The sequence below is a fragment of the Cydia pomonella genome, chromosome 19, assembly GCF_033807575.1.
Source record: "Cydia pomonella isolate Wapato2018A chromosome 19, ilCydPomo1, whole genome shotgun sequence".
Taxonomy (NCBI): Eukaryota; Metazoa; Arthropoda; class Insecta; order Lepidoptera; family Tortricidae; genus Cydia; species Cydia pomonella.
The window spans coordinates 7612755-7632353 of NC_084721.1; the positions used below are offsets into that span (position 1 = coordinate 7612755).

General features: G+C 37.1%; 1 protein-coding gene across 4 annotated transcripts in view; it reads left to right on the forward strand.

Moving 5' to 3' along the window:
- The window catches only part of LOC133528163 (ETS-like protein pointed), a 176207-nt gene that overhangs the window by 100830 nt on the left and 55778 nt on the right, over positions 1–19599 (forward strand). Inside the window, exon 1 of one of the 4 annotated variants that reach the window (XM_061865419.1) lies at positions 7423–7650. The exons of 2 other annotated variants lie outside the window; for them this stretch is intronic. The gene's annotated coding sequence lies outside the window, so the exon portion shown is untranslated. Of the gene's footprint in view, positions 1–7422; positions 7651–19599 lie in introns of those variants that run through there. One more of the 4 variants, XM_061865418.1, reaches the window with a different exon arrangement.

A 19599-nucleotide genomic window follows, 5' to 3' on the forward strand; every position in this document is an offset into this window, starting at 1 on the left:
ACTTTTTCCCGTGCGAACATTCTGCTTGTTTGTTTTAGTGTCTCAAAAATAAACCTGAATTACACACTTGAATTAACATTTAAATTAATTCCGAAAAACAGAAACGTACCGATCGAAACATTTTCGTCGGCGTCGAGTCGTCACGTCACATTTGAAGCAACATGAACATAAGTTAGGCTTAATAACTTAAGTAGTGAAAGACATTCAATCAGCAGTTTAGATAAAGAGAAATGCCATTTTATTTTAACTCAGGAGGTTAAATCGCAGTGAAGACGTACGTTTGGTTGATTAATATCCGATTTTAAGCGTGTCAATGGCACTGAGCAGCGGTGATGTTATCTGGGCCTTCAGAATCTTAACTCAAGATGGTATCTCGAGCGCCTCCGCCGTCCGCCCGCCTATCTCCCTATCTCCACTGCTTAACCGTAAGTTACATACCTACTGCCTGAATTAAGATACACCATTGGACATGTCGTATTCTTTAATTAAGATACTTTATGTTGTATGTTAATAAGCGTATGTAAATATTGTTTACAATCGCCGGTGGAAACCATAACTCAACCTATCTGAAAGATAACCAAAGTTTAATTCCCTGTTTATTAAACAGCTACTACTCCAGTACACAGTAGCTGATGGGTATTAGATAAAAATAATCTATAGATTAATCAAAAATCCTAATCAATCTTTTTAATGTAGTAAAATAAAATATGGTAGGACTTCATTTAAATAAATCATAAATATACGATGATCGTTGCGTTAACACTTTATGGTTTTAAAACCACCTGTTGATAATATAAAGTTGCTTCCTATTTTAAATACGTAAAACTGCAAAATTCCACGTGAAATTAAAATTACGTCGTTAAGATAACAACTAGAAAGAGCTGTCTTGTGTCGGAGGCCAAGTCTCATTTTGGGTCGCTGAGCCAACGGAGTACGTAAGATAACAACTGGTACAAAGACTACAAAGTGTTCAACATCGCGCCTAAATTTGAAGTGATTACGTAGTTGACAACATTGAGCAAATCAGTTTTCCCTGGTGCGAGTACAATGTAGGATGAGGATGAATAACACTGACTCACTCTGCTTATTTAGTAATTCTGGGAACTGTTGCCTAATTTCCCACTTGCCTAATTCACCGACCGGCCTATCTATAAAAAGCATCTTTTCTGGAATTACTATGCCTAACCCAAAATAATACTTATAATTGCTTACCGATCCAGCCTTCACATGATTAATACTCGTAATGCTAGAGTAAGTTAAGATCATCACTACTCTCATATCCTCTAGCTAATAACAGTTTTAATTTTGGAGATAGAGGGTCGTGCTTGGAATTTTCACCATAGGTTAAAATTCATAATTGTTTTGGCTCATATCCGACTATACAGCACAATATTTACTCAAATAAGACTGTCTCTTCAAAGAGTACAGTCTTACCTCTTAAAAATGGTCCGTATACCTGACTAATCTGTTTTCTTTGTACCATTACTTAACTCATAAGCGTACTCAAACGTTTATGGTTAATTCAAATAGTCCGTGTAAAGTATACAAATAAAGCTGTTGGAACGAGTTCCGTTGCCTGAGGTCGCGTATTGACATTATCGAAAGTAAGCTCAAACAAAAAGATCGGGCCCCACCTCGACATGTTTACAACTTGTATATTTCGAAAAGTAAACTGTCTTTTGCAACGTTTCCTCGAACGTGTTGTAAATACTATATAGTTAAAATAATCAAACGTTATGAGAATCCAACCAGTATAGACATGAATAAAGATACTTAATTTAGTTGGACTGTATTAAAATTTATATCGTGTCAATTATGATATGCGTATCTGTCCACATAAATGGAGATAAATAATCAAACATTTGCCTATCGGAGTTAGGCAACTATTCATTTAAAATATTCAATCTGACGCCTCCCCTATCTATAATTGTGGCGTTATCTGCGTAATGTACATACCTTTTAACTTTAAAACAACATTTTATCAAATTTAAAAACCATACCCAGCGTGGAACAGGATTTGCCCACTTCGTGAGATTTCAATATTAAGCCCGGATTATTTCTAATGACGATAATATAATTAATACTAAACTTCAGTTTACGGATGACATTATCTAGTTTTTTTTAACTTAATGTCGATTATAAAATCAATAAAATACGGACCATAATGTAAATCTCGATGGGTTTATGTACCTACGTCAATATATTAAAAAGGTCTGTAGTCATTTGTCATGTTAATTTTATCGTTCATCAAAACCGCGTATATTGCCATATAATCTGAGCATTTTGCAAAAGTTCTCACACTCGGCTACAATAAATTATGTCAACACGCAGAGAGGCTATATATTCGGCCGATTTTATTGAGGCTCTGTCGGCCCGTTTGTTTGAATAGGTTGAATTAATTCATTGATGGTTGCGGGTTTGTTGGTTTACCGGGCGTGCGGTGCTCGAAGGCCTGGTTAGGCTGGGTGGGTGGCTGTCGGCGCGATGTCGCGCTGTCGCGTTGCAGCGCCGCGGCGCGGCACTGCTCGTCGCGCGTCGCACGAGGCTTCCGTTCCCGCGACCGACGCCGTGGGAACCGCTTTATTTTCGTATTTAAATTCGACCCTCATTAAACAGGTTTCGTTCAAAATTCGCTGCCTTCTTTCGACGCCTTTTACTCAACTTTTTATGGTTCCGTTCGACATTTTACTGTTGGTGATTGTTTTTGAAGCCTCGCTCGCTGGCGCGGCATAATGCGTCTGCCTCCGCAGAATACGACTGCCATTCTTTTAATTTGTAAGAGCAAATGATAAATGAGTTTATTTGGTACGAGTTTATTTATCTTTATTAGGCGATTTGAATTGGCATGCATAGATACGGCTGGAGGGCTTCTCACGTCTGCCTCCCACTCGAGATCTTAATATTGACGATGCTTGTTAATGTATGCTGTTGTTTATATTAATATATTCCGTGGAAACAATGTTCACAGTTGATGTTAATTTAATTTGGGCAATATAAATTAATAGAGCCGAAGAACCAGTCGGGAGGCGCCCATACGGACCGACGAATTGCTCTACCATATTTAATTAATACAGGACAACTTATACTTGCTTATACGATACAGTTGCGTGTAATTTTTCTCTTAATAGGAGGTAGCTTTGAAATATGGTTATAGTTTCTTCTGAACATTATTAATTAAATTGAGCTGCATAAATAAAACAGTTGGTATCTGTTTGACTTATTTGGCCGCGATTGATTCCACGTATCGTTGTATGAAATGTTAATAGTCAGTGTAATTAGATACTAAAATAGTTAAGTGGCATAATAAAATGCGTTCGGTTTAGTTTGTTACAGTTTGGTAAATATGCCGTGCCGAGTAGGTTGTGTTTTAATTTAAATTAAATTAAATATATTTTATTTCAGGCTTCTAGCCCATAACACATTGAGATAAACACATAAACGACACAATGGCATACTATAAACAACACATTAAAATAAAAGCAAAATTTAAGTAACTCGGTTAGAAACTGATGTTTCGGTCTTGCAGAAATAAGTACTAAGAAATATATGACGAAAACTGTAAGACAGTAATTGGAAGGGAATGACTACAAATGTTTCAGATCATGTCGGAGAAATTGTGAAGAACGATGGGGCCAGGAGTGCAACTATATTGAAAGTTAAAAACTTTATTGAAGTGAAAGAATAGTTATAGGCACCGGGATTTTAGTAACGGACTGTCAGTATTGGTCCCCGAGTAGTGGCTAAGGAAAGAGACATCTATATGATATATAGAAGGTTATATTTCCTCTAACATAGACACCTCAAGCATGTCTTAGTAATCTCTGCGCTAGTATGCGCTAATCGCCGTAGAAAAGACTTAAACGCTGATGGGGCAACTCGTAATTACTCCTGCCACGTCCACAGTCCATTCAATCCGTTTCATTATTCTTACCTCGTAAAAGGTTACACATTTTATTGTTCTTTTTATTACGAACTCTATATGTTTACTTAGAAAACGCATAACGTAGGAAAACAAATTATATCTACCTAGGTGTTCAAATAAGCAATTGATTTAATCACCAAAATAGCTACACAACATGTCCTTTAAATGCTTTTATTTAACTAGTAATATCTGTAATATGTTTGTTCGGGTCACATCTTGCAAGCTTAATTAGCCCCACTTCCCATTATTAGCTTGAGCTGAAAATTCACATTATATATAAGTTGGGTAACAATGCAATATTATGCTACTTGATATATATTATATAGCATAATAGCTGATCTGATGATGGACACAGGAGGTGGGGATAGGATCTCTATGATAAAACAACGTAACCTAATTAAACTCGGGTTTTGTTATAATTGTTTCGATGGGTATTAGTTATCTGATGAAATAAAAGTACAGACAGCCATAAAATCTTCTATTAAAAATGAAATTTTGGTCAAAACTTATTTGACCTTCTTAATAATACTTTTACACAAATGCCTATTCAATGTGTAAACTCCGTGCTGACATTTCATTAGGCTAAATGACTCAACGTAGAAAAACAATAATGTTACATTTGTTAAAACTACGTCATAATACATACTTGACTTTTTATGATTCAACGCCATGATGTGTCTCCCGATAATCACTATCTAACTAAAGCAATTTTTAAACCTTGTTATTCGTCTTTTAAAGACTTCATGTATCATATTACCAAGTATATAATATTATAATCGTACATACTATCATATGTAAGCCATCATTATTAAAGGGTTGCAAACCAACCCCGAATGCGCACTTCCCCACGGTGTCACCTTACGCCGGATATGTTTCTGACTTAATCTACTCCCATTTAACTTTCAACCTTAATATTTTATACGGAGCATTCAATTTCCAGTAACGTTTTGGAATTCGGACTTGGAAAGGTAAAAAAAATACTTGCGTCAAAGAAATTTAGACTCTACATGGTGTCGTTAAGTTACAATTTTGAATGGAATAGCGATTTTCGGATACCGGAAGGATACTTTGTACGCTACCTGTTGATAATATTCCTGCTGGTTCTATTCTGAGACGCTAACAATGGTTTGCGAACCGTACTGAATTCTAAAATAGTTTTGTCGATTAGTCAGAGCAACTTTTGGTTACCTTTGTATTCAGTCCTGATGGATAGCGTAGTTTATGTTTTGTTACATGTAAGTATAAACTGGTGTTTTTATTGTTTTCTGTCCTTTCCGTAAAGATGTTTAATTAGGTATAAGACATTTTCCTTTAATTTGTCAAGGCAGCAAGTAACTTTTCCCGACTAATGGGCGTAATGTATCATCCACAAGTCAAAGTGCTCCTTTGTCGTCCGTAAATCTAAAAGACTACAAAGTATTCACTCAAGGCGGCACCGCCTCGATAAAAGAACACTTTTACACTTTTAAATAACCATACTTTTGAATTAGCGTCCACTCAAATTCATATTTATACCCGCCATTTTTCATGCACGACGACCGACGCATACGCAAATGCAGGCCATTAATAAATAAATTACAAAAACACACAACTACGCGGCTCTACGTCACTAGTATATGATATGCATGTGTGCACTTCCTCTGCTGTTGCACGTGTGTGCGTGCGCGGGAGTGCGCCGAGAGGTGGGTGAGAGGGTAGGGGGGGGGGGGGGGTACTTCCCGCGTAGCACCTGGCGCTCAGAGGTTACATGGCCCGACGGGATCTCATTGATTTGTGGCAAGACTCACTGTTAACGTTCTGATTTTGCTTTGATTTATTTTACAAGGAATATAGTGCATGTGAAGAAAAAGAATAAAGATCATTCATGCAGATCTGCATACAGAATATCAGACAAAGGCAACATGGGCAGTGAAGTAAGAATTCATGTGATGCAAAATCTGATCAAATATATCAAATATAACCAGATGAAAACCATGAAAATTATACCAACTAGCACAACTAGGTTAAAATCACACGTAATAATTATGTGTAAGCAAATATATGATTACTATGTGTAAAACGTGAGGACATGTACCGCATCCTCTGTTTGTTCGAGCGAAAGCCAATTGTTGCGTTATTCTTTATTTATTTTTACGAAACTTTTGAAAGCAAGTTACGTTACTTTGAGTACCTAATTTCTCCAGAATGTAGAGTCGTTTGTGCGTAGTAAAAACTGCAGAATGTAGAGTCGTTTGTACGTAGTAAAAACTGCACGTAAAATATATAAACTCTTAAATAGGGTCACTTTGTTTTCTGATAGTAGCTTTCATCGCAAATATTGTGAGATTGGCCGCCAATCTGAAATATGTATTTATTTTCCAATAGGTACGAGTATGTCCACTTCTAAATTCTCAACTCTAAAATAATCTTATATTATTACGTAAACTCCAAATTATCTGTGCGACGCTTTGGACGACCAGATTGGTGAGCAAGAGTTAGGATGATGATGAGCGTAAAACATGTAAGTAGTTATGGGTTGTTTCTTATTTCAGAATTCAATAAAATTTTACGTTGAAGTCTGAGCCTACGCAACTGTTTTTGCCCAATTCGTAACATCTGTAAAAATTTGCTCATCTTTCTCATGTATTCTTCTTAATGAGTAAGGATTTGGTAAGATTTGTCGTATAAGGAATTAAGGAACCATCACATCCGGTGACATTAGGCCAGACCAGAGTCAAGTGGAAACTTTGTGTCGGCCGAGTGTTTGCTCGGGACAAAGGAAGACTCTACACACAGTCAACCTCGATAATATTGAACTTGCCGCTCAAAAACATAAGTTCTTTATGCCCTAGGTAATAAAGTCGCTTTTGAGAGTTTGCCAGTTTTTGACCACTCTGATATTTCTGATGCTGAGTGTACGTCACGTCGCTCGTTCAAACATTGACATGGGCCGTTTGAGGCGCGCCCACCGATAACAATACCGCGAACAATGCTGGACCCGTGCCCTCGACACCGCACCTTACTTCTAAACCATATTACATATTATTAGAGTAAAAAATAATCCTCAAAAACCGACTCTGACGTCACGCCAACGCATCTAGCCTAACAAAACTATGAATGGCCGACGGTTATCCTTTGTAACAAAAACCAAAGACCTTTATAATCCTGACGGATCCACGGAACGCAATATTTACTACGCCTCGTCCCTTTCACTTCCTCTACGACAACCTGTATCCGAGTGAGACTCGAATACGCGAACCGGTACGCTGGAGAAGGACGGCGGATTCATTCATAACCGAGTCCGCCATCCGGTCCGCCTGATGGGGCACTTCATCTCCTTCTAACGCGCAGTTTACTTTCGGGTGCGAGCAGGTGCTCAATCAGTATTACCTAAGAAGTCCTAGCATTTAAAATTTGGTCAGGTTAAGAAGTGTAATGCGAATGTCCACTCATGAACGGGGAGAGCGCAATTGGTAATTTTCGTAAGCTCAGGGAGTGCGAGCTTCGCCCCACTGCGCGCGCCCATTGAGAACGGCGTGCCTAGTCGCGCGCCGACCGCTGCCAAGCACGCGCGTCAACTCAGTGCTTGTAAACTCTGGATGGACTGGTTTGAAATGATCGAAAGTTCGATACGCTCCCGAACAGTGCTCGCTAGTGATATTTTGAATTGGTGCTATGAGTGAGTGACGGCGCGGGTCGCGAGCGCTAGACTCTACGATGCCCCGAATTGCACTAAATGGGTAATTGGTGTACGTCATTGGATAATGGATTCGACTCATATATTACATTTTGTCTGTTATCAGACGCGTGGGTCGCGGGATTTTGCACTTGACTGCCGACTGTCTTTGTTTGACGCCGTTCCGTTAATGTTTCAATTCAACAATGCGTTTTCTGCCGCCATGACATGAATACACAATTTTTGTTTTTAGTTTAAGGACAGGTACCTATAAGGTGTATTTTTTCCTTCGCTGTCAATTTGTATGGATGGTTGACATTTTATTGTTCTTGATCAGATGACTTGGTAAGTAATGATAGTTTAAAAAGTATTTGCAGAAATAAGATTTAAAATCCAAACAACAGTTGTATCATTACATCTGTTTTTCGCCGACTAAATAGATAGGTAATGATAAATTCACATATCATAAAGATTTAATAGTTCTTGAGAGTCTAGTATACAATTATATACTTACCACTTGAGAATCGTTATATATGTACTAAATAATAAAATATACCTAGTCATTGCAGTAATAAACATTATAAGTACATGATTCCAATAAGCCCTTATTTAGCTCTATTTATTTTATTTACATATATGCTGTTTACCAAAGAACTCACATCTGATTCAGTAACACTAGATTGGTAGACTTACAGATAATAGAAGGTTTTTTTTTATTAAACCAGCTAATTTACCTACTTCAACTTAGAGACCTTTATTTTTACAATTTTTACAACTCTACCAGTCTCAAAACTTCTTAACTACTACTAATTAATGGTTCTTTAAATTTATAATTAATTAAAAATTTGAATAGGTAACATTTCATACATTCATCGTGAAACTTTAAATTAGAACTATTAAAAACTACTCTAGCTTAAAAGTGGTTATTTTCAGGATAATTTTATAGAGACTATCTATTAGCAAACAAAGTTACTAATTTGTCGCAATAATATATGATTTTCACAGAATATCTTTCAAATCAAAAAGAGGATAATACTACAAAACTCAAGTTAATTTTGGAGACAAAATAAGTGTTAATACTTGTAAATTCCAAATGATAAGGTTACCTCGGCGCGTTATCAGCCGTCGCAGCGTGGGAATAAAAAGCGTTAAACAATAGACAGATAAGACAGACCCCATTAGGGGTACCTGTGTAATTGTTATGTTTTCACTTATGTAGTGACTCACTGCCTCGCAACTCGGAAAATTACAGGCATACATACAATGTGTATGGAGTATTGACGCACATACCTAATAAAAGTTTTGGTAAATCACTTGTTTAATGCGCCATGGCTTCAGGTTCTTCTTTCACTCTTACTGAGCTTGAGCAAGATGGCTGTGCGCCTCCGTAGGGCTAAGATATCGGCTCTTTATCATTTATCACTATGCCTGTCATGTTCTAGCAAGTATGTAAGTGCGAAAGTGACAGTCATAGTGACAAGCGATAAAAATGGAACCATGCTGCCGCTGCAGGATCGCGGATTTTGTGTTAGAATTTTATTTTTTTGTAAGTTTCATGAGTTTCACAAGTAATCGATGAGTCCGAACAATTTTTAGCAGCAATTTTCATATATGTATTTGGCTTTTGTGCGATTATTGTTACAAATTTTTAATGTGCAACTTACACCTATGTTGGTGATTTTTTTGAAAGTCAAGATATCATGTTTCGAAGCGATGAAGTTACAAGAAAAAAGCCTCAAGATTGCTAATAAAATTTTAGGAAACCGTAATGTGATCTAGAAACGATCTAGAGACGATACGATTTTTCAAAACTCTACTGAACCTTGTGCATCTTAAGCCAAAAGTCACAGCTGAACTTTTAGAAAAGTCAGTTATATTATGTATGTGTTATAATATAGTTATCTTATTCTAGTTTTACCTGATGAAGTATGTCAAGTAATTTTATTAGACCACGATATTTATGCAACTATTTGTAACGTCAGTTTTTCAGTCACCTTTCCACTTTTATGGCCCCAGAATAAAATAAGTAATTATGAGTGGGTTGCCAACTTGCCGCTAATGACTATTACTGGTATATGCGTGTTGTACGCATGTAATTAGGTAATTGCTCAACTTGCCAAGCACATATGCGTGCCGCAGAACTTCTATGCGATACATAAAATTAGTTAATCGTATTTTTATTTATATTAACTATACGAGTATTAACCACAGTAAAATCAGTAAACACATAAGTATAAAATAAACCCGATGTCAGAAAATATGCAGTCAAGGTAGATTGTTATCATTTAAACTGCCTTTAAATAATTGCCACGAAAAGTAAACGTAGTTGATGAGGAAAACTATAGTTGTTACTAAAGGCATTTTTTGTGCTATTATACAGTATGTAACAGAACAAAATGCAAAGAAAGAAACCCATTAATGTTTAGGTCATACTGAGCAACTTTTACTATCAAGCCAACCCCGAGAACGCGAAAAAAAAATTGAGTCTCCCATAGGAAATTTCAACATCAGACCAGCAAAATGTATGAAACGGCCAATTTTTTTTGCGATGTCGGGGTTGGTCCCATCGTAAAAGTTGCTCAGTATGACCTAAACATTAATGGGTCTCTTTCTTTGCCTTTCCTTCTGTTACATACTGTACATACGCTGCGTGCAGGTATATAATAGCTAATGAACACAACTATGTCTCCTCTGCTATCAGAACAAGGAGCACCCGATGGAGACCCCGTCTAGTTGTCCCGCAATGTATACTAGAAAAATCTAGAAAGTCACTCGCTGTTGTTGGGGCAAAATTGTACAACTCGCTTCCTGCGGAACACCCGTTGTCAGTAGGGTAGCTAACCCAACCACATATAAATAGTCAGATAGGTATGGAAATTAGTAATAATTTAATTGAATTATTTATTATATTGTAAATTGTCATGTAAAATACAAAATTTTATTAATAATTATCTGAATTTAAATTTATTGTAACTCTAAACCTATACAAAGAAATGGTGCAAGCGCAATTAATTGTTTTTACTAGCGCAGCTTTAATTTGTAAACAGCACAATAATGGATAAATGGCAAATATAGATATACAGATGATAAAAAAATACAAATATATATCCTGTTGTTATAACTTATATCGCTTACCAAACGCACGAAGACGAGCCAGTAATCAGTGTGAATTCGAGATCTGTAATAACTATACGTGATCGGAGATCGAACTACACTGGTTCAGAGGCAACTGCTTGCTGGGGGTTGTATACGAGTATATCAGCCCCGAAGCACCCTACACCGACGCAGGATACAGGTGCTCTCTATTTATTTGGACGCCATCTTGCAAATCCTTACTTGTTCAGTTTTTTAAATCTATTTTTTAACGATTCGATTTCAATGTTACAAATTGCGGTAAGTGCGCAACATCTGCGAATTAGCTTTTATAGTTTTACACAATGTGGTAGGGTTTAATAGGGTAATTCGAAACCACCCTTTATCGGATTAAATGTAGGTAATTCTTTAAGTACTTGAGTTTTATAGGTAGGCGAATATTCTTTCGTTACGTATAAAAAAGCTAAGTACACTTACAGTAGTAATGAATATATAATGAAGAGTTTGCATACGAGTATGTGAATTATAACTAGGAACACTTATAGTTTCACCATGTCCGTCTGTCTGTCCGTCCGCGGCTTTGCTTGGTGATCGTTAGTGGTAGAAAGCTACAATTTGGCATGGATAATTAAATTACATATGGCGACAGAACGATAGAAACATTTTTAGGATCTCCTCCCTCTCAACAGTCTCAATCTCCTCCTCTCTACCCCATCCCATACAAAAAAAAAGCTTTTTTTTTTTTTCGCTTTAACCCAATGGTATGGGGTATCGTTGTATATGTTTTTTTTTTTTTAAATAAATAAGGGTCTCCAACAAACCCTTTTAGAAAAAGTGTTATTTTCGGAAATAATCGTTCCAAGAGAAAAAGAGCCTCCCTCCCCCCTCTAACTCTTCTCTTCATAGTAAAAATACGGACAAAGCGCTGCGAAGGTAGTCCCTCATGCTTGTAATAGTACATGATACTTACTAGCCCCGTTCAGCCTATTCTAACAGTATCTACGGAACCCTACACTGACTGAGCATGGCCCGACACGCTCTTGGGAGTTTTTTATTTTATTTTGGCATAGTAAAACGTGTGTTATCTATGCAAGACTATCTCGCAGTCAAGCACTCATCATTCCGCTCATTCCTTTGCCCTATTCTTTAGAACACGCCAACAATGTTTTATCTACTTATTGGTATCGTTAACAATACTTCACAAAAACTGGTAGGCACTCAGTTATTGTACAATTGCCTAAACGGCCCAGCGATGAATCATGAAACAATAGTTTATTTTACCATTAGGTTCATGGAACTGGGCTGAAAGTAAACATTTTCTCGACACGGTTGGGCTGGTTTCGTTCGACGTTTCATAATGAACACGTGCGTATACACAGCCTTTATTTTCGAATTTGCATTTGACATCAAAATTATACTAAAATTGCATTGTTTTATGTGCTCTTTTATTTTATAACCTAGAGTACAGCGATATTGCGACAAATCGAAATATCTTATTATATTGGTATTACATTTTTTTGTGAATACGACCGTAGGTAGGAACTAGACTAGGTAACCAATTTTATATGTTTGTTAATGGGCATTGATTATAATAATGAGGCAATCTGTAATAAAAACAAAGAGGTGTGAGGCAATGGTATTGCGAATTCGTAATGTATAGGTAAACTGCAAGGAGTTACTATTAGTTAACAAATAAAAATAAGTCAGTGGAAAAATAAAAACATGGACAGGTGTCAAATAAACTCGACTTTATTTTATACATGTTTCACCGAATTGACAATAGTTATTTGTTTTAAAGGGAGCAAAGTTGTTGTTTAACCGCTGGTGCTAATAATGAGACCCAAGCATGCGAAAGATTCCAAAATTAAATGACGAGCGTAGGGAGTGGTTCCAAAAGTGGAATCTTGAGCGTTGCGAGGGTTTCAAGGCACGAGGGTTTAACAAATTTTGTCACCGAGTGAAACAAGATTTTTCACCACACCAAAGCTAGGAAAATACTAACTGTAAACTATCAAACAAAAACAAATTCAAATGAATGTTATTAAATATTTATCGTTCAAATCATAATTTAAAAGTCATTTCTACTTCTACCAGCCAACTAAAGGAAACAACTCAAAATTGGCATCAATTTAATTTGCCACTCTTGTGGATAAAATGCAACTTTGTCACCAGTTTTTGAAAAAACAAAAGTGCTTATACGAGCTGGTGTGGGGAAAAATATTTTGCACATCTCCGGTTGCTGAAGTAATTTCTCAAATTCTAGCCCTTTACTGGTCTCACATAGTTTAAGAAACATTATCCGATACCGTATCTTTATCAAATAACTATTTAACTAGGCATATATCGTCCGGCTTGGTGAATATTAAGAAAACGAAGCATTTGGTTATTTTGACCATCGCGCGTAGTTAGGTGTCGGTGGAAGGCGAATTTTCGCAGGCAGCCAACCGTGTCGAGACGGGGACAAAGGAGCGTTAAACCGAGCACTTACGGACGCCCTGGTGGTTCTTACTGAACTGTCGTTTCGAGTACGTCTTGTTAAATTCTATTTAGAATAATTTTAACTCGTGATACAACAATCAATTTTAAGCACTTAGTGATGACATTAAATACTCTAAGGTACAGTCACTTGTAAATGTTTTGCATAATGGAGCGCGCAAAAAATATTTATATATTTTCGTTGTGAAGGGTATTATTGCAGATAACTTTATGTATAGCCGCCGTCAGATATATCAGATCGGCCAAGGCTCTCACGAATATCTAAACACGCCTCTATTGTCGAGGCGTTGACGACTGTATTACGAGTCCATAGAATTCGCGTTCCGCCAGTATCTAATCTAAGGAAAATTGAGGGTCAGCTATCATACAGCTTTTATAGAACAAGTCAAATGAAATTTGTTCAACACCACTCCTGGCCATAGGTCAAAAGGCCAAGATCGGGCCAACAAGATTATGAACTTAAAACAAATATAATATGTATACTATCCACGTTTCCTATAGGTGTATTTCATCCTAGACATTAACACGCTGTTAATAGCTGCTAATGTCCACGTCGCTCGCTGCTGGCGAAACAGAAAAACACCTCAACTTAAATTAGATCTTCCGGAATAGGTCCACTAACTCTGTCAAATACCAAAGCACTTATTACATTGACACAAAGTCCACTATTGCGTGGTCTGTGATGTCTAAAGAGGTTGTCGAGTCTTTATCGCCATTGACAGATCGTTTTACGACCTAACCTACTTTATTTAATCAAATCCCCTAAAATACTATGATTATTTAAACAAGTTCCGTTCCCATTTCGTATCGATATTATTAAGCAGAAGTCAGGGGACTTGTTGTCAGATTTAGTATAGCGTATTTTTTTTGTGTTTTATTACATTTGGACTATCCCACAGTAAACGTACAATTAGTCATCTTTTACCCTATAGAACCCTATAGAACGTGATGCATGTCTGTCAGTACATACCTATAGTTCATATCAGTATCAGTTGGCAATTCCCTCATATATTCGGACACATTTAATACCGCGCCTCGAGAAACAAACGGCTTTTATTTGAGAGTACTCCTATTAGTTAGCGTATCAGTAATTAACATAACATAACGTAAACATATGCTTGATTATAACGTTAGTTAGGTCGTCATAAGTAGACCAACGATATGCGAATTAACCATCCGTGAAAGCTTAGGTACAGAGTGATAATTACGCTTACTGGACGATGTTCACTTGCACTTGCTGTCTTGATTCACTTGTGACATCACAACTGTACGATATATACTACAAAACAAGGCCAACATAGTTCACTGATTTGGCTACTCACTCCTCACCACACACCAATGGCGTTATTTAGAAACGCGCCACAATTAGCTATTAATCGTTTGTCTTGATATCTGTCATTTTAATTAACTTACGTATTTTTAAGAAAGCTAGGGATATGTTAACGGCACTAATCATAGGACCTTTAAGAGAAAATTTAGAGTATTTTTGATATTTCATCGACACCTGTAAAATTCCTACCGCTTTATGCTATAAAAGTTGATTGTACAATTCGTCCTTTATGTTTTCTATGTATTTAATGAAAGCTACTATAATTGGTTTCAATATAATTAACCAATTAAAACTATGGTTTTCTGCTCCAGTCATGGGATGTATGGCGCCATTAAGTTTCAAACTTACACATATCAATGAAAAATTAAACTTTAGCAGCTCTTTAGCTCTTGTTTATGGTAAAATGTTGCCATCGATTAAAAACTGATGGTAAATACTTGTTTTACAGGATTTATCTATACCATCCCATTACTGATGCCTGTTCCATTATAGGGGTGTTTACTATAAGTATATTAACTAATTGATGGACCGACTGACTAATTGAATAAGGGAGCAAATCTACAATTTTAAATATGATTCTCAAACGTTTATCAGGATTTTATTAGACGGTACTACCTATAAAAGTGTAAATAGGTATAATTGTAAAAGGGAAATCAAAAAGTTTCCTTTTGTCGACTAAAAACAAACGTTTGGTATAAACAAAGGATTGCGTTGTCCATAAATTACAGCTAAATGCTCACGGGTAAATGAAATGACACTGAACTTAACCTTCCCCGCTTTATTATCATACAAAAGTCATACTGAAACTTCCTTCATTACAATGTCTAATGAGTCAAAACGATATTAGGTTTATTAAAGGCCTTTCAACAAAAATTCAAATTCTCGATATACAGTGTGTCCCTAGCCATTGAACAAAGCCGAAATGTACATATGCATTAGGGTATTTAGAACCAGTGTACAAAGTATCATAACAACCGGTGTAGCGGTTTCGAAGAAATTAACAAAGTACCATTTTTTACTTTGGAGCAGCCTGTATGTGTTAGTAGCTCCTAAGGTAATATCTTCAAAGAATAGCATGGATTTTTCGACCTTTTTGATTATCTTTTTTATTTATGACACTAATAAGCTTCTGACTTTTTAAAAATGTCATCATTATCAAATATTTCGAACAAATTTTCAAAAACACTGCCAAAGATTAACACAGTGTGTTTCTTTTTGTTGTCGATTATTGCAAATAACTTTTGTTCGAAAAAAATATTTTTTTTATCTTTTGTTCTAATTAAAAAATATTAACGTCAGAGCATTCCTGAGAAGTAACCCTACGTGGGATTTCAGGGTTTGTCCAATGCCTAAGGTCACCCTGTATACCATCAAATCGCAATGTAGACACAATTAATAAAAGACGAAGTTGAATTTTAACAATTGTACACCATTTATGAATGAGTTACGTTATGTATATTATTTTTTGCGGATTTGAACGATAGAGACGTAAAAAATATGAATGGCGCCGCAGTGGCCATTTTGCTGTCGAATCTAGCGGTCATCCCGCCCCGCGCCACCAACATCCAAATTAGAATAATGGCGAGATGAAAAGTAGTTTTCCGAGGAGATTTTTCTCGTGAGAGGCGCGCGCGTGCGCGGAGGCGTTGGGAGGCGGTCGCCAATCGCGGCTCTACGCCCCACGCCGAGCACGCCTCGCCACCGAGCATCTTACCAAAACACCCACTCACTAAATACCACTAATAAATTTACGACAATACTGCTCGTCTAGCCAATAGTTCGCGACGATCTCTGAGGCATCGATGCTAACCCAGTTTCAAATTATAAATGATACGTTCCGCGGATAATGAGACCTGCCCACCGACCATTACATATTTCAGATTTCAAAGATAAAAAAAATTAGAACGCAAAGTTATCTCTGATATCTGTCACGTACGGCGCAGTCGGAGTTTTTCTAGAAATTTCCCGATTTGGATGTGGTCCAATCTTTTTTTGCGTTTGCATATATGTCCAGTTCGAGCACCCATGTCGGTTTATCGTACCTATCAGTATGCAGAGTCATGCATGTTAGATCTATGTAAGCATAGTCAACATGCTGGTATATTGGCTTTTCCGACTATTTAGGCTTAATGGTCAAGTATCCAGTTACATTTACACGAGAAAAACGCGAGTATCAACCCAAGAAACCACTGAAAACCAGGCATTAACTGCTTTAATATAGTAATTTATAAAAGAGCCTAATTGACAATTTATAATTTCGCCTTCTGGCTTAGGCACTCTACCTACTCGTACCTAAATAGGTAGGTAGAAAAAAATTGGAATCAGCCGCGGCTATTCCTAGAATAAATTTACCAGTTCATTTAGATAGATTTTCGAGAATAGTTCCTAGTATAGGTACCACATTTGGTCATGCGTAACGAGTCGTTACTTATTTGAATACCGTATAATAGGCAAGTTCCACAAGGCCAGAACAAAGCGGTCGACAGCGACGCAGTCTGAAAGTGATACACATTGCCTCACATTTATTACACTTATCTATTTAGTGGCTGCGGCTCATTCAATTCCCGTGTCAGCATTTTAATTGAGGAGTCGGAGGTCAAATCACTTGCGGCCCGGCCCGTCTGTGCTCAGTCACCTATTAGCTAGTAAAAGATCTACACGGCGCATAAGTATTTTACTTCTGGCTTCTGGATGTGTCAGACATTTGCTTGACTCTCTAAACACTACAGATAAATACTACTACGAGTTAATTACATTATTAAAAGCAAATTCTAACTTTTCAGTTTACCTATTAATGATCGAATCCGACGTATCTACTATCTACTTAGTGACACAAGGAAAGTTATTTAATTTACTTTCTATATAAATACGTAGGTAATGCTCTACTTTCCTCCAGTATTTCACAACAGTTGCTAATTTTCGCTAAACCGCCACAATCGACAATAATGTAAGACATTGTATCATAGTTAAAACAACAGTTACCAAAAGCTTTGCTTACGCCTCGTACACAGCATTGTGAGCAGCGTCAACAGTCCGAATTGTTCGCCTTGTTATGCAAGTTTCATTGTTCCACACCGTCCCGCGTCACGCGGTTCCCCGAACAGCCATTGTCGTCATGTTTGTTGTACGCAAAACCGAGCGAAATCTCGCGAACTTGCTTGTCCAAACACGCATTGATACGATCGGGAAAACAAACCACTTTCCGCACGAAATTCCTAAACTCGTATATCAAAATGGCGCCGTTTTACACGGTAATCAAGATGCCGCAGATCAAAGGATGTGTCGGATTCCTGGCGCTTTAGGTGATCGTTTTAATTTGAATATAATCTTTTAGTTTCTGTTAGTAGCCAGACGGTTTAAGTAGTAGATGTCCACTGTCATGTAAACATCAATATCCAAATTAGACAAACGATGCGGGTGTGCGGGGTCGGGTCGGGTCGTCGGGTGGCTTGCGGCCCGTGCCCCTTGCTCGCAATTGACGAGCCTACGTGTTTGCGACAGCCGCGGGCGGTAATTAATCTAGCGCCTTTAATTGCGGCGTTTGATGCCGTCGTGTTAATCGGAAAGGTTTTATTTGCATTGCGTAGTAAATGAAATTTATTGCGCAACGGCTTATAAATTTTCAACTTCGGAGGGTTGCTCTTATAGGTATTTGAGTGAAATGTCAGATGGTAAACAGTCTATCCAGTAGGTACTGTATGTAGCTAACATCTACGATAAAGTCTGTACACAACCTCGTGCCTAATTCGAAACCTTGTTATCATCAAATAATTATTAGTTATTTACAAGCATTTACTTTACACCTTTAATCCCTTCTAGCAACAACCTATCAGTATAAATGTTACAAATCGCCCCAATCTCTTAATCGACCGGAGCCCTAGTATCGGTAGATTTATTGTTGAACGAATCGCTGTCGCCGAGGCGTGCAGGCCAACAAATTGGCCGCGACAATCGAGTTAGTTGACCCGGCAATCTCGGACCGATTAACCCGCAGCTGTAATGGATTACAAGATAATGCTCTATTTAGGCACTTTACTACACGATCTTGTTGATAAAGATAGTTTTTGTTTGAACAGAGACCGTAGTCACGAAGACAATAGTTTATCGACAAGCGCCAATCGAAAAGTAAAAATGTGTCGAGAAGACAGGGGCATGAAAGTCATGTGATCATTTCCACTTTCCATTTATAAAGATTCGATTAGCGTTTTATTTAAACTTCAGACCACTTGGTTAGGCCCCCAGTCGAGTCAAAGGCACTCTAGACGAAGATTTATGATAGTAAAACCTTGTAATCTTCTAAGGCTACTTAGTCAACGCTAACGAGTAGTCTGCACTTCAGCAAGGAAAACTTTCGATACAATTATAAATCAAATATGGAAGTGATAAGAAAGGAATCAATTTTAAATGCAAAATAATTACTTTATTAAATGGTAGCCAAACGCATAAATCATTTATATCAATAAAGGGATGTATATATAAGTAAATAAATCTAATTCCTTAAAGCCAACCAGTCCTTTCAAGCTGTGCTTTTCAATGTGAATGAAGAATAAATACAAAAATTATAATAAATATCGCCGAAGTACAATCATGGCAGAGTTTAGGCTCGCGAGCGATTCCTTTTGATTGGATAAAAAACGAAACTACGAAGCAATAAGCTTAAGAACCTCAAGATTTATTACAAATAGATAGCACAAAGAGCTGTGGTTAAACTCGTATGACCTTTAATAATATAAAATGCGCTTTGCTCTGCATGACGAGTAGAGACGATGTATTCAACCATTGTCCTCCAATATTGGACTTGGTGGGACCTATTGAGCGTTACTTAGCTACTGTTGTCTGAACTACATAACCTATCCAGCATGTGGCTATATGTAGTACCTCTACCTAACTATAAGTATAAGGTACATCTCAGAAACCGTAATTCGTCAAGCTAGGTCTAGACACGTAATTTGGTGGTGTGTGGGATTTCATCAACTAAATTTGTTACATGATACAGTCGTCTTATATTACTTGCTACAATTTATCTGACAGTTTTTTTATTCGTAAGGAACAATTTGTTGCAAAAAATACTCCATATTCATTAAAAATAGAGAATATTCTGAA